Below are 25,584 nucleotides of genomic sequence, written 5' to 3' on the forward strand. Positions count from 1 at the left end.
TGTCTCTTGGTTCATCCACCTCACTAGCAGCTTCATTGGCTCATCCTCCACTTCACCAGCCATTGGCATGCCTAGAGTTTGGTTCTTGGACTTCTCTATCTTCTCATTCCCTTAGCAATTTTATTTCAAGACATGTTTTTTTGTATTCAGCCTGGGGCCGTTCCTTCTCCACCCAACCCTCCATGTCCTGCCACTTCTTATGTCCTAACAAGTTCATGACATTACTTTCGTGAAACTGGGAGCCCTTGTCTTTTTCCAGCCCACAATGGGGACCCAGCTGCAATAAAAGTCTTCCCTTTCTTCCCTTTTTTAACCCCTCCAGTTACTTCTGCTTTGGGGTATCTTTAAGCCTTCTTTAGTTATCCAAAATCAGAGGAATTCATCTTGCTTTTTTCTTTTCAGGTATACAGGCACCAAGGCCCTAATCACAAGAAAAGTTGGATGGGGCCATCTTTTGACTTTTTCTTGGAAATTCAGAAAGTCTAGTTATGTTTCAGGGAAGAGGAAAATGTTCTTTCTTTCCTCTTTGAGTCTCTAGAACAAAAATTTAGCACCAGTAAATTTCTACATCAGTCTGCTTGTTACAGATTGAATGCATGAATGAATGACTGCAAGCAGCCTGCACTTTGGTGCCGTATGTGCCATTGATTAGGTAAATGACCTTGGGTAGCACCTTAGTTTTCTAGAACTTAAATTCCTTGAGACTTCATTAAATTGGTGCACTGCCCAGCTCTGCGTTTTGTAGAGATATCAGTCACACTGCACCTTTACTGATACATGCTGTTACCATGCTGTATAGCATTGTGCATCTCAGCATGGTATTAGAATTGGCATTAGAATACAAAAGTGATAAAGATGATAATAGGCACATATACACTTACTGTGGCAATACTGAAAGAATGACAAAATACAAGAGGTGATCAAAGAAGGCTTTCCAAAACATAACTTTAGCATTAAGTTTTTAGTGTGGGCTGGGTGCAGTAGCTCATGCCTGTAATCCCAACACTTTGGGAGGCAGAGATGGGTGGATCACTTGAGGTCAGGAGTTCTTGATCAGCCTGGCCAACATGGTGAAACCCCATCTCTGCTAAAAATACAAAAATTAGCCAGGCATGGTGGTGGGTGCCTGCAATCCCAGCCACTCGGGAGGCTGAGTCAGTGTGTATATAAGTTAGCTAAGAGAACAAAGGTCAGGGATGAAAGTGTTAGGGAAGGGAAGTATTCTAAGTAGAATAAGAAATGTGATGTGTTTGAGAATTATAAATTGCTCAGTAAGGCTGAAACAAAGGCTATATGGAGGGAATAGGGCAACGGGAGGAGATTAACCATTCATTCATGAATGGACACTAGGAATGATTCTGTATCTCGACAATTGTGAATAATGCTGGAGTGAACATGGGAGCGCAGATCTCTCTTCAACGTACAGATTTCATTTTCGTTGGACATATACTCAGTAGTGAGACTGCTAAAAATAGTCCTATTTTTAATTTTTTGAGGACTTCTGCACTGGTTTTCGTAATGACTGTACTAATTTACATTCCCATCAACAAAGGTTCCCTTTTCTCCACATCATTGCCAACACTTGTTATTTTTCATCTTTTTTATAATAGCCATTTTTACAGGTGTGGGATGGTATCTCGTCGTGGCTTTAATTTACATTTCCCTGATGATTAATGATGCTGAACTTTTTTTCATCTACTTGGCCATTTGTATCTCTTCTTTGAGAAATATTTATTCAGATGCTCTGCCCATTTTTAAATTGGGTTGTTTTCTTGCTATTGAATTGTGTGAATTCCTTACATATTTTGGATATTAATGCCCTAACAAATGTATGGTTTGCAAATATTTTCTCCAACGTGCTAGCTTTTGTCTTCACTCTGTTGATTGTTTTCTTTGCTGTAGAGAAGATTTATAGTTTGATGTAATTCTGTTTGTCTATTTTTGCTTTAGTTGCCTGTGCTTTGGGGTCATCTTCAAAAAAATCATTGCCCAGAACAATGTCATGGAGTTTCCCCTATGTTATAGTAGTTTTATAGTTTCAGTCCTTAAGTTTTAAGTCTTTAATTCATTTTTAGTTGATTTTTGTATTTGGTGTGAGAAAAAGGTTTCATTTCATTCTCCTGCATAGGGATATCCAATTTTCCCTACACCATTTTTTTTGAAGAGACTGTTCTTTCCCCATTGTGTTCACAGCCTTGTCAAAAATCAATCAACCTTAAAAAAAAAAAAAAAAGACAATTCTGTCATTTGTGACAACATGGATGAACATGGAGTTCATTAAGTAAAATGCCACATGATCTCATTCACATATGGAACCTTAAAATGTTGAACTCATAGAAGTTGACAGCACAATGGTGGTTATTAGGCACTGGGACTGGGGAGGATCAGGGAGATATTGGTCAAAGAATAAAAAATTTCAGTTAGGTAGGAAGAATAAGTTCAAGATACCTACAGTACAATAGGGTGATTGTAGTTAATAACAATGTTTTGTATATTTACAAATTGCCAAGAAAGTAGATGTTAAATGTGCTCAGCAGACACACACAATGATAAGTATATGAGGTAATGCATTTATTACTTAGCTTGATTCAGCCATTCCATAATGTATCCATATATCAAAAGATCATGTTATATACCATAAATATATAGAATTTTGTTAATTAAAAAATAAATTTTTAAAAATTAATAGTTTAAAATAGCTTTTTTTTTTTTTTTTTTTTTTTGAGATAGAGTCTCCTTCTGTTGCCCAGGCTTGAGTGTAGTTTCATGATCTCAGCTCACTGCAACATCTGCCTTTCAGGTTCCAGTGCTTCTCCTGCCTCAGCCTCCCAAGTAGCTGGGACTACAGGCGCACCACCAGACCCAGCTAATGTTTGTATTTTTAGTGGAGATTAGGTTTCACCATGTTGGGCCCTTGGGAGTCACGCCCTCCAAACCATAGTCTCATCAGACGGATTTTATTTAGTGCTACATAACGTGACCTACTTTCCAACCTGACTCTGGCATAATATCACATGATAGATAAGGAAGGAAATCAAAATATTTTAACCCTAAATATATTTTCTTTGCCATATCTTGAAGTAGTCCTGCAAATGGAAAATCAATATTCTAAAGAGAATCCCCTTCCTTCTCTCTCCTTTTTCTTGTTTCAGGAGAGAATTACCTCTGATAAGAAACTTTTATAATCTATTCTCTCTGATGCCTGCTACCTGGAGACTTCATCTGCATAATGAGAACCTTGGTCTCTACAACCCCTCATCTTAACCCAGACATCCCCTTCTATTAGTTCTATTTGCATAATGGAAACCCTGGTCTCCACAACCCCTTATCTTAACCCAGACATTCCTGTCTATTGATTCTAAGGCTTTAGACAACAATTTAACTCTTTCAACCTATTGCCAATTAGAAAAACTTTGAATCTACCTATAACATGGAAGCCACTCCTTCCAGTTGTCCCATCTTTCTGGACGAAACCAATATACCCCTTACATATATTGATTGATGTTTTATTTCTCCCTAAAATGCATAAAACCTAGCTGTATCCTGTATCCTGACCACCTTGGGCACATATTCTCACAATCTTCTGAGGGCTGCGTCATGAGCAATCTGTCACTCATATTTGGATCAGAATAAATCCCTTAAATTTTTTACAGAGTTTGACTCTTTTTGTCAACATTACAATTATTGGCAACTTAAGTCATTTTTGCCCCATCCTACAGGTGAGATAGTGAAGACTTAGATTAGGTAACTTGCCTAAGGTCACATAAGTAGTAAGAGGTGGAACTAGGACTCAAATCCATCTTCGATTTCCATCTGGAGCTTTTCCACTGGACCATGTGGCCTCTTTCCAAATTAGAGGTAAAGGTAAATGGGCCAGATAATAGAAGGCCTTGTCAATGTAACAGCAAGATGTATCATAGGATCTAACAAAGGATTTTAAGCAGGAGGACAACATGATGGCTCACCGTCATGCCAATGGGGAGAAGGGTGATCTGGGAGCCACGGAAACCACTTGAAGACACTATTACATCAACCCTGGCAGGAAACCAGCTCTCCTTGAACTCAATGTGACAGTGGCGTGGGCTTAAAGAGAGAGGAGAACATGGATTTGAGAAAATTTTAGGAGTTGAAATTAGCAAGACTAGATATAAAGAGTAGAAAAGGGCCAGGTGTGGTGGCTCACACTTGTAATCCCAGCACTTTGTGGGGCTGAGACAGGAGGATGATTTGAGGCCAGGAGTTCAAGACCAGCCTGGGCAACACACTAAGATCCTGTCTCTACACACACACATAGAGAGAGAGAGAGAAAAGAACTTAATGGGATGTGGTCTCATGTCTGTAGTCTCAGCCACTAGAGAGGCTGAGGTGGGAGGATCACTTGAGCCCAGGAGTTCAAGGCCGCAGAGCCTTGATTGTGCCACTGTATTCCAGCCAGAGTGACAGAGTTTTCGAAACCCCACAACTCAAAAAATAAATAAATAAATAAAAGTAGATGTGCAACACTTGCAGGGAATAAAAAAAGAATAAAAAATAATGTGAACTTAGTAAATCACTTAATATTCTCAGGGCCTCAAAAATCTTTACCTTTAAAAATGGAGGATTAGACTTAGTGTTTCCTTAATATTTTAAGATTTTTGCAAAGCCAACTAATACCAAAGCGTGATAAAGATTGCACATTTTTTGCATATTGAGTAGGAAAAATATACTAAATAAAATGTAACAAATAGAAACTAGCAATAATTTTAAAAATATATTGTACGATTACCAAGATTGGGTTCCTTTCAGTGATGTAAATATGATTCAGTGTTAAGAAATTGATTAATATATTCCTCCATAATAATAGGCCAAAGGAATAGAAATGTTTTAACTGATGATGAGAAAAATATTTGATTAATAGTCTGTAGTCATTTTTGATCAAAGAAATCTTTAGTAAGTGGCTACATATGCTGAAAGCTAGGTTCGTGCTTAATGGTTATAAATCAAAAATAAAATTCTAAGCCCCTCAACCATCTGAATGGACCCCTACTGTTGGCCAAGTGCACTCCAAGTTAACCTGAAAACCTAGTTCAGGCCATGATGGGAAGGAGGAGTCAGACATGCCTCCTTATACCCTCCTCCCTTTTGGAATTCAGGAAAAGCTAGCCAGAATTAACATTAACACATACCTTAACTCTGATAAGAAACATTTATAATTGTTAAATCAAGTTTAGCTTAAAGCTGCCTTCTTACATATTTTAAGTTTGGCCTAAAGGTTTTTCTGTACATCATGAATTATAACAAGTAGAGGTGTATATGGAATACTATGCAGCCATAAAAAAGGATTAGCTCATGTCCTTTGCAGGGACATGGATGAAACTGGAAACCATCATTCTCAGCAAAGTAACACAAGAAAAGAAAACCAAACACCTCATGTTCTCACTCATAAGTGGAAGTTGAACAATAAGAACACATAGACACAGGGAGGGGAACATCACACACTGGGGCCTGTTGGGGATTGGGGGACCTTGGGAGGGCTAACATTAGGAGAACTACCTAATGTAAATGACAAGTTGACGGATGCAGCAAACCAACATGGCACATATATACCTATGTAACAAACCTGCACGTTGTGCACATGTACCCCAAAACTTAAAGTATAATAATAAAAAATAAATTTAAAAAAAGAAAAAAAAAAACAAGTAGAGGTGTAAACAAACTGTAGCCTACAATTGTGCCAATCACTGAGTTTTCCAAAATCTGATTTCCTTGAATGTACCCTTCATAGTTCCCTCAAATTGGTGTGATTGGATCTAGAGTCTTGGTTAGATTCAGGTTCTATTTTTTTGGCAAGATGAATTCCTAGATGGTGTTGTGTCCTTCCACCAGGAGGCATATAATGTTGGGTTGTTTCTTTCTGTGATATTGGTAGTTGTTAGTGCTCAATACCTAGATCCATTAACTCAGCAGATATTGGAAATGGTCCTAACCCTATCACTTTCATCTTCATTTATTAGCTGACATGCTTTTATAAAGGGAAACCTTCCTCAATGATTTGATTTCCTAATGACATAGGAAAAGCATGATAAGCATTTGATTCTGTCTCCTAATTTGTCAGTTTTTGTAATAATTTTATAATAATGGGTTGGACATTAGCAGTCTGCAATGGCCACTAATTGAGTTTGTTTGTTGGTTTGGTTGTGAATTCATGAATTTAAGCTTATTTTATTGCCCACAGGACTCTGCTTTTTGTGACAATCACAGAGGAGTAAGTCTGGCTTGTCTGAGACAGTCATATCAATTCATTCTCACTTCACAGTGTCTGGGGTGGCCATGTGACTGGTCCTAGCCATAGACATTTTGATAGGGACGGGGACAGAGAAATTCTAGGCAAAGAAGGGCAGGTCCCTGGTGAAGCCCCATCTCAAGCTGAAAAGCCTGAGACTGCAGCCCAAAGTTAGAACTTACACCACTGTTTCCCTGCTCGAATATTGCCTTTTCCAAAGCATCTATGGCCCCACCCTGCCCCCCATCCTGTGCCTATAAAAACCCTAGGCTCAGCTGGCAGAGAGAGGAGAAGCAGCTGAATGTCAGGGACTATGACTGGACATCAGAGAGAAGTGGCCTGACTTCAGAAGGACAGCTTGATGGTGTAACTTTGGAGAAGAATCTGACTGGAGACTGCCAGACCTCAGGGGAAGATTACCTTCGTGTCTTGTCACCTTTTCAGCTCCCTCTCTTGGTGATGATCACTTTCATTGTCAATAAAATCCATGCATTTACCATCCTTCAATTAATTCATGAGACCTAATTTCTCCTGGATGCTGGACTAGAGCTCAGGAGCCATGAGTGAGGATACAAAAAAGCTGTCACACTTGCCCTTTGCCCTCACTGGCAGAAGGCAGTCGCCTCATATGAAAAGGCAGAGGGCCCACTGAACTGTTAACACTCAAGTTGTCTGTGTATAGCAGGCAAAGCTAAAAGGGCACTGTAGCACTGCCTCTGGGGTTTCAGGGGTTGCAGGCACCCCCACCAGCCCCCCAGATGCTGCCACAGGGCCTGCACAGAGTTCACTCCGGCCAGCACCAAAAAGCACTCACCCTGGCTCCTGCTCACCTATGTGCTGCCTCCCATGAGGAGTGGAGTGCAGCAAATCCAGGTGAGTGGAGTTCACTCCTGCTGGCACAGAAGCAGCCGGCTAGTTCCAGCACCCGTGCACTCCAGTTCCTGCCCCGTTTGCTCGCATGCTGCCTCCCTCAAGGGGTTGAGAGCTTGTGGACTGAGTAAACAAGACAGCCCCTTTGCAAGTCCCACGAAGGGGTCAGGTAAATATCATGCTTCAATTTCATACAAGGAAGTCCACTAGGAAGCTTCTGAAAACACACACCCACCTACCTACCCAGCTGCCACCTCCTTCCCTTCCTGCTTTTTTTATGTTGTCACATGAGGACTTGTTTGGAGAGGTGCTGCTGATTGGAACATCCCAATGGATACATGTGACACAAATGCACAATTGTGAACACTAATACTGCAGAGTTTTTGACAGGGAAAGCTGTCTAGGATGTGTTGCTGATAGAAATACAAGTCATAAAAACTATATATGTAAAATTGAACACAAGTGTGTCTATTCACACTGAGACCTGCTTGGAAATACTTAAATACTGAGTGATCATTTCTGAGAGTTGAAATATTGACTAATTTATTTCTCTCTTGTACTTTTATAATTGTTTAAGGTTTAAGTTTTTACATGAATAATAATCTTTTTTAAAAAGTATGATTCCTATTTATCTCATGTTACTTATAATGGTTTTTTTTCCCAAATATATAAGATCTCATAACTGGCATTACATGATTTTTTCCATGGCATGATCATCAACAGGAAATGTTTTAATTCTAGAATAACATTTACTGACAAATATTTTTGGAAACATTTAAGCATTTCCTGATCTGAAAATTTTTGTGATTTTTTTCTTTGTGTAGTTTATTGTTATACTTAATAATGCTTTCTAGTCCAGTGGAACACAGTCATCTTGTCGGAAAAAATACTTTCAGAAAAATATGAGTTTTATAGAGAGACATTTTCTACTCACTAGAAAAATGAAATTAGTACATTTTTCACTTAGTGGTAAAAATGATAAGCAGTCTCCCTTTAGCCTACCTTTAAGAAATTTCAATTTCTTGGATCCATTTAATTCTCCTAAGACACTGCATATTCTTAAAACCAAAAGGATATTTTAAAAAAATCTCTAGGCTTCCAGAATAAAATTGAAAAAAGGTCTTCTTTCTTTTGTTAGTAACTCTTCAAATGGCTGGTCCTGCACAGGGGGTCAAGGCCAGGCTATCACAGTAGACAAAGGAAATAGGCTCAGTGCTGCGTGCCCTGCATTATGAAAGCTGTTGTGACAAATTCAACGTAAGCTATAAACTTACTCTCTGGATCTCATAAAGTCAAGTCAAAAATGCCAGAAAGAAACGTGCGGAGCCAAGGCTGGAGATGAATCTAGAAAGGCAGTTCCTTAAGGGTGTTGATAAATATTAAACAGAGCAGATATGCTCTGGAGGATGACATGAAGGGGACAAGTTGGATGTAGGGAAACAAATAGACATGGTTGAAGGAATCCAGAGGAATTTGAGTGGTGGTTTTGAGATGGAGAGGAGAGGAGAAAGCAGGATTTAGGCAAATACTTACATTGTATAGTCTCTTTGGTCGTTTCTCTCTTGTTTTCGCTTAGCATCATTGGAGTCTTCAGAAGGGTTAAACTGAAAACAAGATTTTTCTCTCCATCCTTGGGTTAGAGCTCTAAAGGAGGAAAAGCTGGCTCCTGGCAGCCAGCATGGAACTTGTAAAACTAAGCCAAGACATCTGCAGATTGTGTTTTGGTTGGACAGATCCACCTCTTCACTTGATGACTGACAGTAGGAATCACCTCCCCATACATGCAGATAAAGATGTGATCCTGACCCCAGTACAAAAACATCAATCCCAGGTCCATACTGGAGCCTTGATATCCTCTCTCTGTTCTCCTTTTAGGGTCTTCAGTGGGGTGGTGTTCCTCACACCCTCACCTTGGAGTGTTCTTGTAACTTCTGGAATGGGCCTGATCATTTTCAGCCTTCCTACAAAACTGGCTCTTCACCCAAATTTCACTTTAGGGAACAGACTGTTCTGAAATCTAGTTGGAGGTCAGTTGAGTCCTTCCTAAGTTTTCTGTGGAACAGCAGAAGCTCAAACCTGATATTGCCATTCCAGTCTGAGTCAACGTGGGTCTGGAGATACTGTAGCAAATCTGCAACCTGGAAGGAAGTTTGGGGCTGTCTCCCCACCAAGCTGTTCAAAATCCAGAATCTCACGTCAGCTTTGGCTCATGAATGCCATCCCAGCTGTGAAATAATCACAATGCATGGGTCAGTGAGAAAGTTTAAGAGCCCCACCTAGAAGAAACGGTATTGAGTCTGTATTATTTAGAACCAGTGTCCATTTAATCCTCTCTCCTGAGATTCCTATCTGGTATGCTAGTTCCTAGCTAGGGTTTGAGGCCTCAGACACAAGTCACTAGAGAAACCTTGGAAACGGATGTATCGTCTCATTTTGCAAGACCTGGTATAATGTTTCTAAAGCTCAGTAGTATAGTCTAAACTGATGATCTCATATACGTGGCAGTGGAATAAGAAACAACATGAACATTTTAAATTTTTTTGTACTTTGAGATAATTACCCTTGTGATGGGTTTGAGGTAAACTCAGCTTTAGGATTTCCAAAATTAAAATTGAGAGAGAGGTCTATAGAAAATTTCTGACCCTATCCCCTGGAGCTATGCAGCCTGGGGTATGGCCCGTGGGACTGAAACCCTGTCCCAACAGCACCACCCAAACGGCTGTTGATTCTATTCCCAGGGGACTTCTCAAGTCATTTGTAGAAGGAGAAATGAAGAGTAAGACAGGCAAATTTGGAGGCGATTATCAGTCAATAGTTTACAACAGGGCTGCCAAGTAGGCAGGACCTACACTATTGAGAAACCAGGAAGACGCAATGCAATGCTCCGGGCTCTGTGGCTATGCCCCATGCTCTCTTCTATTTACTTTTCACCTCAACCCACTTCTATTTCTGATCTCTTTCCACAAGATTGACAGGTCTTTCTTTCGGACTTCTCTTCGATTAGGATTTAGCTTTTCCTTGGCTCACTAGGGGTTTCAATGTCCTAGAATGCTTTCCCAGCACACCCCTGTATCTCAGCATTTTCCATAGCAGTCTGTCTTTCCTTGTCACCTATGACCCAGCACTGCCACCTACTTCATTCATGGGAATATCCAGGCCCTCATTTAACCAGTCTTCCTAGTTCCCTGTTCCCTTTCCTTCCCCACTAGGACCACTTGAACCACCTCATGGATCAGATATGTCTCCCACATCTTCCAAAAAGCTCAGAGGATTTTCTGCCCCAAAGAGACAATCCTCAGGAAGCCTGCTGGTCCCCTCCCTTTTTCTTTCAGTGTTTGGGACTTGAAGAGGATTATTCTGATGCTTTCTAGGCTCGTCAGAGGATACAGGCCTATGGATCCCTATGAATGCATCCACCGTGAAATGGAGAATTGTGTTTTGAAGATAATGCTAGAAAGCTGACACCACTAAGTCATATAATTCTCTTCTGTTCACAGAATATGATCAAAACTATTTTTTAGATACAAAGTTGATGTTTTTAGCATTGTCCCGCAAACTCCTGTCTCAGTGTATCTCCTTTACCCTCAACTGATTTGGCTTTAGGGTATAAATTAGTGGTAAGACATGTATATGGCAAGTGATTTGATATGCAGAACCATGGCGACAAGAGCTTCTGTTAAGGAGAAAAGGAACTAACATTTATTGAGCGCTATGTACTAGGTACCATGTGCCATTAACCATAGTGATAATGACAATATTGGAGCATGCATATTATGTGTAGGCATTGCTCTAAGCCCTTACATATGACCCATTTTAAGCCTCACAATAACTCCATGAGATGAGCACTGTGTCACTGTCCTCATTTTATAAAAGAGGGACTTAAAGAGGTTGAGTAACTTGTTCAAGATGAACTGAGTACCAAGCCCAGGTCTGTCTGAATCCAGCATGTTTTTATAGTATATTTTTAAAATGGATGAAACTTCCTGTGGATTTAAAACTTTAAAGTTTTAGAAAATGAAGAGCTGAGTCACATGGCATAACTTGGACCTGCTATAGTTAGATAATGATGAGATAAACGAGTTTTGACTGAGATTATCCATATTATCTCAATTTACTACATTTAGGCTATGAATGCAGATTTCAATGGAACTCAAGTGACCATTTCATGAGAATGTATAAATTGCATCCTTTCATTTCATCTGTGTTTGTTGCTACAATATCAGAAGGCTTACATGGCTAATTCTATCTTAATATATAACTAGTCTTAATAGAAAATTTCTATTTAAATCCAGTAGGTAAAACACATATACAACCTCTTATTTAAAAAATTAAGGCCAGGCTGGGTGTGGGTGCTCATGCTTGTAATCCCAGCACTTTGGGAGGCTGAGGCAGGTGGATTGCTTGAGGCCAGGAGTTCGAGACCAGGTTGGCCAACACGGAGAAAACGCGTCTCTATTAAAATACAAAAAAATTAGCCGGGCATGGTAGTGTGTACCTGTAATCCCAGCTGCTAGGGAGGCTGAGGCAGGAGAATCGCTTGAACCTGGGAGGTGAAGGTTGAAGTGAGCCGAGATTATGCCACTGCACTCCAGCCTGAACGACAGAGCAAGACTCTGTCTCAAAGAAAAAAAAAAAAAAAAATTAAGGCTAAGCGCAGTGACTCCTGCCCATAATCCCAGCACTTTGGCAATCCAGTGAGGCCAGGAGTTCGAGACCATCTGGGCAACATAGTGAGACCCCCATCTCTAGCACCTTGGAGTGTTCTTATAATTTCTGGAATGGGCCTGGTCATAACTGGGTGTGGTGGTGCACATCTGTAGTCCTAGCTACTGGGGAGGTGGAGGTCAGGGAGTCACCTGAGCCCAAGAGTTTAAGGCTGCAGTGAGCTATGATCCTCCCACTGCCCTTCAGCCTGGGTGACAAAACAAACCCTATCTCAAATAAATAAATAAATATCTGCTTTTGGCATTTTGGAAAAAGAATAAATGAAAACCTACTCATATTTGCTTTTTTGTTTCAAACATTTTTTAGCCAGGCATTTAAGACTCTGGCTGAGTGTAACCTTTGCCCTTGCCTTTTGGGGGCAAAACCACAGGTATAGGCCAGCTCTGGTGTTCGTGGGAGGATTGTGCCATTCAGCAGTGTCAGGTCATGAAGCACAGATTCTCTCCAACAGTGCTTCATAAATACACCACGTGAATTTGGGAATGCAGTCTGTTTAATTTAAAATTAGCTTATTTCTCCAGAAGATTTTCTCTTTCCTATGAAAACTGTTTTATCTCTCAGGCATTTTAATTTTTTATATTTTTTAATATTTGTCTCAGTCTGTTCACTTAAACTCCTGAAATGAAATCACATTCTACACTGATGGAATTGGTCTAAGAAACACACATGTTCTCTATATTGAGTAAATGCACATTACTAACTCTATTTTAAAACACGCTTTCATTTTAAAAAAGGAAATAAAATAGACATTATAGGCATAGATTATCACATACACAAAAGAAATAATTCATCCTCAGCTAAGAAATCTAGGGGAAAAAAAATGTGTGTTTTCTCTCACGATTAATTGCAAGCTACCCTGCCTTACAAAGCCATCATATAAACTATTCAGAGGAAAGAGGTTAAATAGTTCTATAATATAAAGTCTTGGTGAGGGTGTGGGAAACAGGCATTGCTGGTGGGAGTGTACACTGAAATCCCTTCTTTGTAGTGCAGTTTGGTAAAATCTGTCAATATTTTAATATGAACATACTTTGACATCTTAATCTTATTCCTAGGAATCCATTCTGTCATGAACTTGGCATCCCTGCAAAAGCTGCCAAGCCAAACCCAGTTTTTTCCATAATTTTCTTCTGACTCAAAAATGATATTCTCAGTCCTTGTTAGGCCCATTTTTATTTCTTCACACCATCCATTCAACACTTTCACAGTGGTAGGAGAATATGGATTGCCCAGTTCTGGGGTGGTGATTTAATCTTAGTTTAAAGACAGAAAACATAACATAGTATAGTGGACTGGGGAAGCTGTTGGGTTATTTGGTCTTGTTATTGTTGTTCTTGTTTCCTGCCCAACACATTTGGTCCCAGTATCCCATTTGTCTTGGGGAACATTTTCCGAACTCCATATGGTCTGGATGGGGTTGAGCTGTGGTCTGAATGTGTCCTCCCAAATGCATGTGTTGGAAACTTAATCCCCAATGTTGGAAGATGGTGACTTTTGGGAGGTGTTTAGGTCATATAGGCTCTGCCCTCATGAATGGATTCATGCCATTGTAAAAGGGCTCGATGGAAGGAGTTTGAGCCCTTTTGTCCTTCTATCATCTGCCATAGGAGGACACAGCAAGAAGGCCTTTACCAGATTGCAGATGCTTGTGCCCTGATTTTGGATTTGCCAGTCTCTAGGGATGTAAGAAGTGAATTTCTGTTCTTTCTAAAATTACCCAGTCTCAGGTATTTTGTTATAGTACCACAAATGGACTGACAGGATGTCAATCACTTTCTGGCCACAGGACAGTCATGTGATCCAGACTGGGTCACTCATGGTTCATTATATGCTTGATATACTGATTGGTTTAAGAATGGCCACATGATTCAGCAGGAACAGCTTTCCTTTGAATTGATTCACAAATGTGGTGAGTGAATTGCTTTTCTGCTGCGATGGCTGAGCTGGGAGAATGTGAATCTGGGGCTACCAGTGGGTGCCTTCCCTGGTTGCATGGAGGAACCCTGTCTTCAGTGGAAAGGAAAAGAGTGAGGCCAACAGAATGAGGAAAACAGAAGCAGCCATGGATAGAAAGAAAGAGAGAGAGAGAGAGAGAGAGAGAGATTGAATGGCAGGAGAGAGAAGGGAAATGAGAGAGAAAACAATGTTATTTACTATGCCTAAATCTAAATTCATCCCCAGACTTCCCTGTTTTATAAGCCAACTTACTTTCCTTTTCTCTTCCTTAAGTTAGTTTGTCTTGAGTTTCTGAACTTGCAAGTGGTAGAATCCAGACTGTCATCTGTCTCCTCCTTTTCTTTGAATTCCATCAAGAATCTACTCATATAATGCCTTAGTGAACCATGTACACTTTACTGAATATTTCACAGATAAGAAAAAAGAGAAGGTTGGCAAGGTATTTGCACAGAATACAGTCTGCAAATCCCCACTGTCATTTCTCATCTCTCCTTGCCCCATCCTACTACAGGTGGTTTTCCTTCTGATCCTTCCACCTCACAGCCTCCAGCCTCTTTGGTTCCTTCTATATGTAAAACAATTTAGCTACCATCTTTGATTACCAAGCAGTCCCTTGAGATTTTGACTTTGATTCCAAGTACTTTTTCTTTAAAACTAAAATGATCGTATCCATTGTATTTTACTTGTTAGCTGGTCTCAAGCCCATGACCCTTATGACATGACTTTTGGGTAAAGTAGAAGGAAGCATGAGATACACATCCCATGCATGCCCAACGCAAGTCACTAGCAAACTGCTACTGTGAGAACAACCAGACAATTATAAATCAAGAAAAAGAGACCAGAAATAAAGATGCTTAGATCATCCCTCAGATTAAGTCTTGATCAGTTTACCAGTTCAGCTTCATGGAGGGAAGAAATGGAGCAGAGCATCCCAGAAGGGTTATATCAATGCATCTGTGCATGAGACCTTTTATTATGCAGTGGCTGTGTTCAAGAGTAAACATCAATGACAGCAGCAGTCATGATGCCAGCTGCAGTGGGAAAGGTGCAGTGGGGGCTGCAGGCTCCATGAAGTTGAGAGGAGCAGGGAACAGGTGGGAGCTTCTGAGTTGGAGGGGTAGACCTCTGCCCTCCTGGGCACAGTGGCAGCCACCTAGCTGTGGCTGAGGACCCAGACATCCCTGTGCTCTTGGGGAACCAGGAAGCACCCCTGCACCTGCAGGCTTAAAAGTGCCTGCTCCCACTGCTTGGCCTCTCCCTGCTCCTAGTGCCTGTTCCAATTTTGGAGCAAAGTTGAGGCCAAGCCCAAGCATTGTTGCAACCTGACCAAGTGTGCACATGTTTGGAGCAGCACTGACATGCCAGCCCCCTGCCACCTCAGCTCCCTTCAGACTTTGGGCTCGGACATGAGTACTGGAGGGAGGATGAGGGGGTGCTGAGGGCAACTCTGCAGGGGCCTGCAGACATCCCTGAGCACAAATAGCTTGGGTGCCATGGGTGCCATAGAGGGCAGGTTGATGGTGGCAGGAGGCAGACAGGCTTCTGGGTGGAAAGGGACATGTCCCCAGTGAAGCCCCACCTTCAAGCCAGGGATGACGTGAAGCCGGGGGGCCAGGCTGCCAGTTCTGCAAATGGGGTGAGAATTTATGGCGCTTTTTCCTGGCCCATCCATGGCCACTCACAGATGAATCAGCATGCACTCCCTCCCCTCTGAAGCCCATAAAAACCCCAGACTCAGCCAGACTCAGGCTGATGATGGGACAACCTTCCTGCTTGCAGATAGGAGCTATCCACTCTGGGTCTCCTCTCTGCTGAGGGCTGGACACTCACTGGTCAACCTGCCTGCAGAAAGGAGTTACTCACTTAGGGTCTCCTGAGAACTGTTCTGCTGCTCAATGAAGCTCCTTTCTGCCTTGCTCACCATTCACTTATTTGTGTACCTCATTCTTCCTGCACGTGGGACAAGAACTCAGGACCTGCCAGATGGCAGGACTAAAAGAGCTAGCTGTAACACAAACCAGGCTGAAATACATGCCCCAGCCACCCTCTCACCATGTTGTGGGTGACAAGGAGAGAAGAGCTATGGCCCTTTGGGCGTCCCAGACCTAGGGGCTCCCTGAACCAAGGCTGTGGCAACCTCTTTGGGGTTTTGCAGTTTTGGCATCTGCAAACTTCCAGGTGCCACCACATTCCTCTTGTCCAGATGCAGGTGCCCACAGTGGAAGCTGCGTGCAGTAACTTTGGTCCAGCTGCAGCCTTGCATGGAGCTGGCACCTATGCCTGTACCTGGAGCTGCCTGCCCTACCAGTGTGCCTGGCTGTGTGCAGGGTCTGGACCCTGCACTCACCCACCCACACACCCCTCATCACTCTGTGCCTGGCTGGCACTTGGCAGGTGTGGGATCTGGGCCAGTAGTGTGAGCTGAGTGCAGCCTGCTGGGCCAAGTGGGCAGAATGAGCCCAGTGGGTATGAGCAATAGTCAGGCAGAAGGCATCCATGCCACAGAGGTTTCTAGATGGTGAAGTGATATCCCAAGGATTCTGTGACAACATGACCCAGTCAGTATTCTGGAATCAAATTAGTATTCTCCCATTTGGAGGAGAAAAGAAAGGGAGAAGGATGGTGTGTCAGAAACTATTGATTATTCTCACAATAGCAGTTCTTTTCTTTCCCCGCAATAGAAGCCCCCAAATTTAGCTGGGTACTAGCAACTTGGAATAAAAACTATATTTCCAGCAACGCTTGCAGCTAGGTATGGCATATAGCTAAGTTCCGGACAATGGGATATAAGCATAAGGTGATGTGTACAACATGCTGAAAATGTCCTTAGAGATAGGGGATATTCATTCTTTTTTACTTTTTCTGTCTGCTTGGCCAGAATGTGCATGTGATGGCTGGACCTAAAGTAGCTTCTTGGACCACAGGATGGAAGCCATACATTGAAGATGATAGAGCAACAATTGAAAAAGAGCCTGGGTCTCTGATGACTGTAGAGTTGCCATACCATACTTTTGTCTTCTGTAAGTCACTGTTATTATGGTCTCTGCACACTATTACTGAACCTATCTTAACTGATACCAGTGGGGATGCTGTCTACTTTATGTGGCATTAATCAAGAAACCTTTGAACTCTATGCTATGAAATTTAGATATTTTTGGTGTATATCATGGGAGCAAATAATAAATGTTTAGATATGAAGAGAAATGTCAGAGGAATAAAATTCATTCACATTTGCAAGAATGTTGCATTTTCCCTTTACATCACTAAGAACTAAGAGTACAATTTCTTAAAGTTCATTTCACCACCAAGTGTGACATTTGTAGTAAGTTTTTAATAAATGATCTTGATGGTTTAAGAAAGTTTCCTTCTGTTCCTCAATTAAATATTCTTTATGTTTAACATCATGAATAAATGTTGAATTTTATTAAATGCTTTTATTGGGCATATATTGTGATGATCATATATTTAAAATTTTTTAATATGGCAAATTATATTAATAGATTTTTATGCCTTAAACTATCTTTACATTCCTGTGATAAACTGGTTAGTTATGATAATTTTTTAAATTATTATTTTGAATTGACTCATTACAATTATACATATTTATGGGGTACAGAGTGATATTTTGATACATGCATACAATGTGTGATGATCAAATCAAGGTAATTATCATCTCCATTACCTCAAACATTTATTATTTCTTCATGTTGGGAACATTCAAAATCTTCTTTTCTAGCTGTTTGAAACTATACAATAAATTATTGTTGACTATAGTCATCCTATAGTGCTATAGAATATGCTAGAACTTATTTCTCCTATCTAACTGTACTTTTGATTTCTTAACCAACCTCTGGCATCCCTTCTTCCTGCTATCCTTCCCAGGATCTAGTACCATCATTCTACTCTCTGCTTCTAAGTCATGATAACATTTTTGCATACATTGCTGAATTCAGTTTGCTAAAATTTTTTTTTATAGTATTTGCATCTATGTTTATACATAAGCTTACATTCAATTTTCCTTTTTATATTTTCTTGCCTGGTCTAAGTGGGGAAATGAGTCTTCTTTTCCATTAGAAACATTTATTTCTTTTTTCTTTTTTGAGATGGAGGCTCACTCTGTTGCCCAGGCTGGGGTGCAGTGGCACAATCTCAGCTAACTGCAAACTCTGCCTCCTGGGTTCAAGCGGTTCTCCTGCCTCAGCCTCCCAAGTAGCTGGGACTACGGGCATGCACCACCATACCCACCTAATTTTTGTATTTTTGGTAGAGAGGTTTCACCGTGTTGGCCAGGCTGGTCTTGAACTCCTGACCTCAGGTGATCTGCCTGTTTTGACCTACCAAAGTGTTGGGATTACAGGCGTGAGCCACTGCACCTGGCCTCTATTATAAACATTTCTAGTATTAAAAAGAGTTACCTGCCCCTTAAAGTTTTGATAAAACTTGTTTGTAGACTCTTCTGGGCATAGTGCTTTCTTGGTATGTCTATTTTTTAAACCTTTGAATTAATTTTTCCAAAAGTTATGAGTGGGTTGATAATCATCTAGTACCCATGATAAGTTGATACCAGATTTTTTTCAGCAATTGTCTGTTTGGATTTGTTAGTTGTTCTTTGGTTTCATCATTGTCTATCCTGTATCAGTTCAATATTTTAAAATATTACTCTTGGATATAGACCTATTTAAGTTTTTTATTTCTTCTTGAGTCAATTTACATAATTCACATTAAACCAAAAATGCCCTTTTTTATCATGAAGTTGTTCATGGTATTTAGTTAACTTTTAATGATCTTTATGTTAAACTCTTTTATTTTTCATAGTGTTTATTTGTGCCTTCTTTTCTTGATCAATCTTGTCAGAGAATTATTTAGACTTTCTTAAACTTTATATAATTCTAATTTTGGGGTGTTTACGCTGTTCTTTTTTTCTAACTTTTAATTGAACATTTAACTCATCTATTTTCTATCTTAAAAATGTAGACATTTAAAGCTATAATTTTTCCTCTTGTATCACTATCTGTAATTCATAAGTTTTAAAATATAATACTCGTAGAATGTCATTCAGGTTTAAACACATCTCAAATTTAGTTGTAATTGTTTCTTTCAGGCTACTTTGAAATTGCAGTTTCTAATTTTATTGCCTTGTGACCAGTTTATTATGTATGCTATTGATAATTTGTATTTTAAGATTTCCTTTGTGGCCTAAAAGAGTGCTCAATTTTAATAAATTCTCTATATGTGCTCAGGACTTTAATTGTTGGTAACAGTTCCTCATGTATTCTTATATTAAACTTGTTAATATCATTGTATTCAACTTTTCTATATATTGACTTATTTTTTCTGTCTTCTGTCTTCTCTTTCACACATTATAATGATATTTTGATAATTTCTCCTATTTTTTTGCTTTATATATACATAAGACTATATTGTTCATTGCATATGGGTTCAAGATTGTTTCTGATCAACTTTTTTTTTCTGTCACTAAGTCCTAATCCTCTTTATCACTAAAACCAAGGTTTTTCTTAAAGTATCTATTATCTGATATTACTTTAACTACATCATCTTCATTATTTATAGTATTTGCCTAATATATTTTTCTTTTTATTTTATTTTTTCAATCTTTCTGGGTCATTATAATTTGAGTATTTTCTTACACAAAGCATAGACTAGATTTAAACATTTTCTCAGTGAATCTCTGATTTTTAAAAAGCTAGTTTAGGCCGGGCGCGGTGGCTTGTGCCTATAATCCCAGCACTTTGGGAGGCCAAGACTGGTGGATCACGAGGTCAGGAGATGGAGACCATCCTGGCTATCATGGTGAAACCCCGTCTCTACTAAAAATACAAAAGAAAATTAGCCAGGCGTGTGGCAGGCGCCTGTAATACCAGCTACCTGGGAGGCTGAGGCAGGAGAATGGCATGAATCCGGGAGGCGGAAGTTGCAATGAGCCGAGATTGCGCCATTGCACTCCAGCCTGGGCGACAGAGTGAGACTGTTTCCAAAAAAAAAAAAAAAAAAAAAAAAAGGCTGGTTTAACCCATTTATATTTATTGTAAGTTCTGACATGTTGAGTTTGATGTCTGCTATCTTTTATTGTGTTTTGCATTTACTATGCTTTGTTTTTACTTTTCCCTATTACCATCAGTTTTCTCTAGTGTATTCGATTTATTGAGTTTTCTTGGGTGGGCCCTCAACACTTTATTTTAATTACTTTACTAGTTACCTTAAATTTTTAGCATGCATAACTGATATAAAAAAACTCTAAAGTTATTTGTAATATTCTGTTACATTGAAATGTGTCTCTCAGTATTCAGGTGCTTGTGTAGTCTGCTCCTCTTGAATCTGGGCTTGTCTTTAACCAATAGTATGTGGCAGAAGTGACATCAGATCTGAATATAACATTTTAAAAGGCCTAATGGCTTCTGCTTTTGCGCTCTTAGGTGCCATGGGCTAACTTGCTGGAGAGCCACATGGAGAGACTGTATGGAAAAACCACACGGAGAGGGAGAAGCCTTTAGACCACATGGAAGAGAACTGAGGAATTGAGCTGACAATGAGAACTGAGGTCCCAGCACATGGTCCCAGTTGTGTGTTCCAGTCAGCTTCTAGCTGTTTGAACCATCTCTATACTAGTAAACAGGTAATTAATTAATACAAGTAAATTAAAACTAGTAATAAAGTAATTAATACAAGCATTAAGGGAGTGAAAAGAAACCATTTACCCACAGAATTGTGGGCCAATAAAGTGGTTGTTGTTTTAAGCCTCTGATACTTGGGATCTATTTCTACATGATAACAGGTAAATGAAATGTTAATGAAATCTTGTCCCTCATACTAAATTACATACCATTCTTATTTTTAAATTCCAGTTTCTCCCATGCTTGCCAATATTCCACACTATAGTCTTTTTGTGGTTCTATTTTCCCTTTAAACATCTCAAAATTAATCGTTTAAATCAGTTTGTAGTTAATAATTCATTGGATATACCCACATGTTATCCAGTTTTTTTGCTTAATGTTGCTTCTTATATCCCCATATTCATTTTGTGTCCTGTTTCTTGTTTACTTAATTATATTCCTTTGTTGATTACCCAGCAACAACTGAGTGATAAAAAATGGTAAGCTCAGTTTTTATTAGCTGAAAAGTATTCATTTTGTCCTTACATTTAAATCATAGTTTAGCTTGATATGAAATTTTAGATTGACATTTATTTTCTCTTAGCAATTTGAAGATAATAGACTATTACCATCTGGTTTTTGTTGTTGCTATTGAGTCATGTGCTGTTTGAGTCTAAATTTCATTTCTTCTTAATGTATGTGTTTTCCTCAGGTTGCTATAACATTTTTCCTCATTACTCTACTTATTATGCAGAATCACTATGAAATAGCCAAATAAATTTACTTTTCTTTTCTTTTTTTTTTTTTTTGCTCATAACACATACTTCCACAATCTGAAGATTCTTTCATCAGGTTAGGCCTTTTCACTCTAAGGCCATATTCTTTTCACTTGACTAGCTTTTTATTATACAGCAGTCACACTATGGAAGGCATGTAGTTGTGAAGATTTTGCATTATTCAAAATTCATGTAAGTCAAGACTAATCCTTACCTCACACAGAGAAATCTTAGTAGAAAACAACAGCATGGATTACTTTACAAAGTGAATTTAGGTACAATAAAATGTTTGATCATCAGATATGAAACTGGTGCAAACTTAGCAAAATATGAAGGGTCTCTTTAAGATTTAATGAGGAAAGAAGGCTTGTTTAGGTTGGAAAAACAGCTTCTAGGTTTTGAAGCATTCACTTTTAGATTTCTTTGAAATTAAAAAGGTGGAAACTGTTTCAGTAATCATTGTTTATTTTTTCATAAAATGCTAAATATTTTTCCTAATGTTCTGTGCATATTGAATTAGTAAACGAATATGTGAAAGAAAGTAAACAACTAGCCTAGGTTTTCTGTTCAAAATGTTTTTCTACCCTCTCTTGGGAAGTGACAGACTAAGAAACAGCAAGGATTAAGAGGGATCTAAACAAACCAATCAAACAACAGGTTCTAATTGACATATATGGAACACCCCCACCAAATGAGAACAGAAGACACAGTTTTTTTTTCAGGCTACATAGAACATTTCCAATAGATCATATCATAGGCCATTAAAGAAAAAACTCTCAACAGAAGAATTGAAATCATACAGAGTATGTTCTCTGACCATAATGAAATTAAACTAGACATTAATAACAGAAAAATGATAGAAAAATCTCTAAACATATGGAAATTAAATAATATACTTTTAACTAATCCATGGGTCAATGGGGAATTCTCAAAGGAAAGAAAATACATAGAACTGAGTGAAATGAAATACAACATATCAATACATGTGGGATGCAACTAACGCAGTCCTGAGAAGGAATTTATAGCAGTAAATGCTTAATTAGAAATGAGGAAAGGATTCAAATCAATAATTTAAGTTCATAACTTGAGAAACTTTAAAAAAAAGATAAAAATAAATCCAAAGTAAGCAGAAGAAGGAAAACAAAGTAAAAACAGAAGTCAATGCAGTAGAAACAGGAAAACAACAGAGATAAATCAATTAAAACAAAAGCTAGTTCTTTGAAAAAAACTAATAAAATTGATAAACCTCTAGCAAGACTGACCAAAATAAAAAAGAAGACATAAATCACCAAAATCAAAAATAAAATAGGAGATATCACTACAGATCTTATAGCTATTAAAAAGTTAACAAAAGAATGCTACAAACAACTTTATGCTTATATATTTGATCACTTAAAGAAGTGGGTCAATTTTTTAAAAACCTAAAACTACCCACTCTCTACTAAGACGAAATAGACAATCTGAGTAGCTATAACCATTAGAGAAATTAAATTCATAGTTTAAAAGCTCGTGAAAAATAAATCTTCAGTCACAGATGTTTTCACAGGTGAATTTATCCAAACATCTAAAAAAAATTAACACTAATTTTAAATAAACTCTTCCAGAAAATAGAAACAGCGGAAGTACTTCCCAACTCATTTTATGAGCCCAGTATTACCTTGACGCTAAAATATGACATAGACAGTATTTAAAAATAAAGAAGAAAGGAAAAGAAATCTACAGACCAATATCTTTCATGAATTTAAACATAAAAATCCTTAACAGTTTGGTAATTTCTTATAAGGCTCAAAGTTAAAAACAAGATAAACTTATTTTGTGGGTTACTTCTGAAAGGGGAAAGAAAATAGTAAGATGGATAAATGTGCTATTAACTAACAAGCAGTAAAACGACCCTTGTTGGTTCTGGTGTTTTTTCAGCTGAGTCAGTTATATTAAGAATCATCTTCTCTGCCGGGCTCACTCCTATAATCACAACACTTTGGGAGGCCAAGGCGAGAGATTGCTTGAGCTCAGGAGTTCAAGGTCAGCCTACGCAACACAGCAAGACCTGCAACAACAACAAAAACTAGCCAGGTGGGGTGGGGCTCACCTGTAGTCCCAGCTACTCGGGAGGCTGAGATAGGAGGATCGCTTGAGCCCATGAGGTAGAGGCTGCAATGAGCCATGATTGTGCCATAGCAGACAGAACGAGACCCAAACTAAAAAAAAAAAAAAATCTTCTATAATTAACAGAGTACGGTTGTAAAGAAGACACTTCCCTTGAATGTGGTCAGGCAGTATTTTTTTGATAATGAAATGGTTAGGACCTTTTTTTCTTAGAATTCAGATTGTACATGGCATCATATGACTGAAGGGACATTTCTCTTGAAGTCTATCTGTACTATCTTTCTACAGTGGCAAAATTGTTCTCTCCACTGCATTTGTAATAATGATGATTACTATTATTAATACTAATAGCCCCAACAATATTATGCAGTATAATGGCTCAGTGATTATACTGAGAAGTTTGATGGAATTACTTTCCTGAGCTCATTCTAAAATTTCTTCTTGCTCAATATTATCTTGTTATTTCTGTTCATTTGTCCCTTACAATCTCCTACCTATTATTTCCCTGTAATTAGAAGCTCATGGGGGTGAGGCTTTTTCATTTTGGTTTCCTCTTCACTGCCTGGAGCACTGTGGACACTGTTTCTCTTTTGATGTTGACATCTTCAAATGGAGACTGATGACTTCACAAGTTAGGACAGTCACTGCATCAACCAGGACTAATTTGATAATATTCTTCAAGCTCATTATAATATTGGCTCTTTCCCAAACACCTTGATTTTTTGAGAGATTAGTGCTAAGAAACCAGACTTATTCATTCCATTAAGACTTTGAAAATCCAACCCAAAATGCTCAGTCACTTTTTGTGACTCTATTTGCAGTAATATTTAATTTTTAAAATATTTAAGGTCATGATAAATTTGACATTTACCAAGTAAACATTGATAAATGTTGATATTACTATTTTCAGGTTTATTGTTATGTAGCATCTGAATCAGTGAATTTACACACTCTTAATTGGGGGAATAAAGTGCACAAAAAAATTAACTAAGCAGCAATTGCACCATCTACTGCTCTGATGCTTTTGAAAAAGGAAGTAAGTGACTGAGATACACAAACCCAAGCAACTTGCAGCAAATGTATCTAAACTACAGTAAAGTGACAGGATAAATAAACTAGACGTTGCTCCTTGAAAGGACCATTTTCTCTACTGGACCTGTCAAAACAGTGAACCCAATGACAGTGTTTAGAAAATGTTCACTGAAACGGACTCACAGACCAAAGTATACACAAACCTGCTGTTGAAAGCTATTCTCTTGAGGATGACGATAATAAATCAAAAAACAAGTCTCCTGCAAATAGAATTTATGTGGACTGGTGTCTTCTTCGCTGAATATCACCTTCACAGAAAATGTGATACACCCTGATTTGAGATGTTTAGTCCCTCATCTACAGGAAGCACCACTCATGTTAGAGAAGGAAACCTCAGACCACTCACATGAGAGCTAGCTCCCACAGAGGCAGTGAGAGCTGGATCTGAACCACGGAAGTACTTACTCATGCAAAGTGTGGCTTCATATTTGAACCAGGGAGATTCAAGTGTGGGTTTCTGTTCTGCCATGGAGTAAACACCTCTCTGCCCAAAATTACAAACTCAAACTTGGTACAATTTCCTCAGACCAACTAAATAATACACCTAAGCTTGGACAAAGTCTGGGGGAACACCAAAAAAAAATTTTTTTTTAATGATTTCTTACCTGAAGGGAGAAGGAACCTAATGATAGTAGTGTCATGCAGGGTAAAGGTGGACAAGGTTAATATGATATAGCAGGTGTGGCTTGAAACTGGGCAGTGGAGGCTGCAGAACAAAGGCTCCTGACCATTGTTGCTGTCTAGATTAACTTAGATATTCGGCAATGCCATTTCCCATCTCTGTCTAGAACGATAGGCCTCTTCAACCACAATGGTCTCTTTGCCTTGAATTCTTCCTATCAGATTTCTTTTTCAATGATATCTCTACTCAAGATTGCTAAAACCAGAAGCAACTGGCAGAAAACATTTTATTTCCAGCAATACTTGATTATCTCTTCTGTTGGTCAAAATGGTTTCAAATGCAATCTCTTCTTCATTAAAATCAGGCCGGGCACGGTAGCTCACACCTGTAATCCCAGCACTTTGGGAGGCCAAGGCGGGTGGATCACCTGAGGTCAGGAGTCCGAGACCAGCCTGGCCAACATGGCAAAACCCCGTCTCTACTCAAATACAAAAATTAGCTGGGTGTAGTGGTGCATGCCTGTAGTCCCAGCTACTCGGGAGTCTGAGGCAAGAGAATCACTTG

General features: G+C 39.0%; 2 long non-coding RNA genes across 2 annotated transcripts in view; one reads left to right on the forward strand and one right to left on the reverse strand.

The window, feature by feature from the left end:
* The window catches only part of LOC106994262 (uncharacterized), a 65,308-nt gene that overhangs the window by 3,027 nt on the left and 36,697 nt on the right, over positions 1 to 25,584 (forward strand). Inside the window, exons 2-3 of the long non-coding RNA XR_001440781.3 lie at positions 16,692 to 16,833; positions 20,248 to 20,447. This is a non-coding gene — a long non-coding RNA (uncharacterized LOC106994262). The remainder of the gene's footprint in view (positions 1 to 16,691; positions 16,834 to 20,247; positions 20,448 to 25,584) is intronic.
* LOC114673416 (uncharacterized) lies at positions 1,318 to 9,065 on the reverse strand. The gene is made up of 2 exons (XR_003724112.2): positions 8,666 to 9,065; positions 1,318 to 2,214 (listed from the first exon to the last, which is right to left on the reverse strand). It is a non-coding gene; the product is annotated as an uncharacterized LOC114673416 (long non-coding RNA).

The sequence above is a fragment of the Macaca mulatta genome, chromosome 17 (genome assembly GCF_049350105.2).
Source record: "Macaca mulatta isolate MMU2019108-1 chromosome 17, T2T-MMU8v2.0, whole genome shotgun sequence".
In the NCBI taxonomy this organism is placed as follows: domain Eukaryota; kingdom Metazoa; phylum Chordata; class Mammalia; order Primates; family Cercopithecidae; genus Macaca; species Macaca mulatta.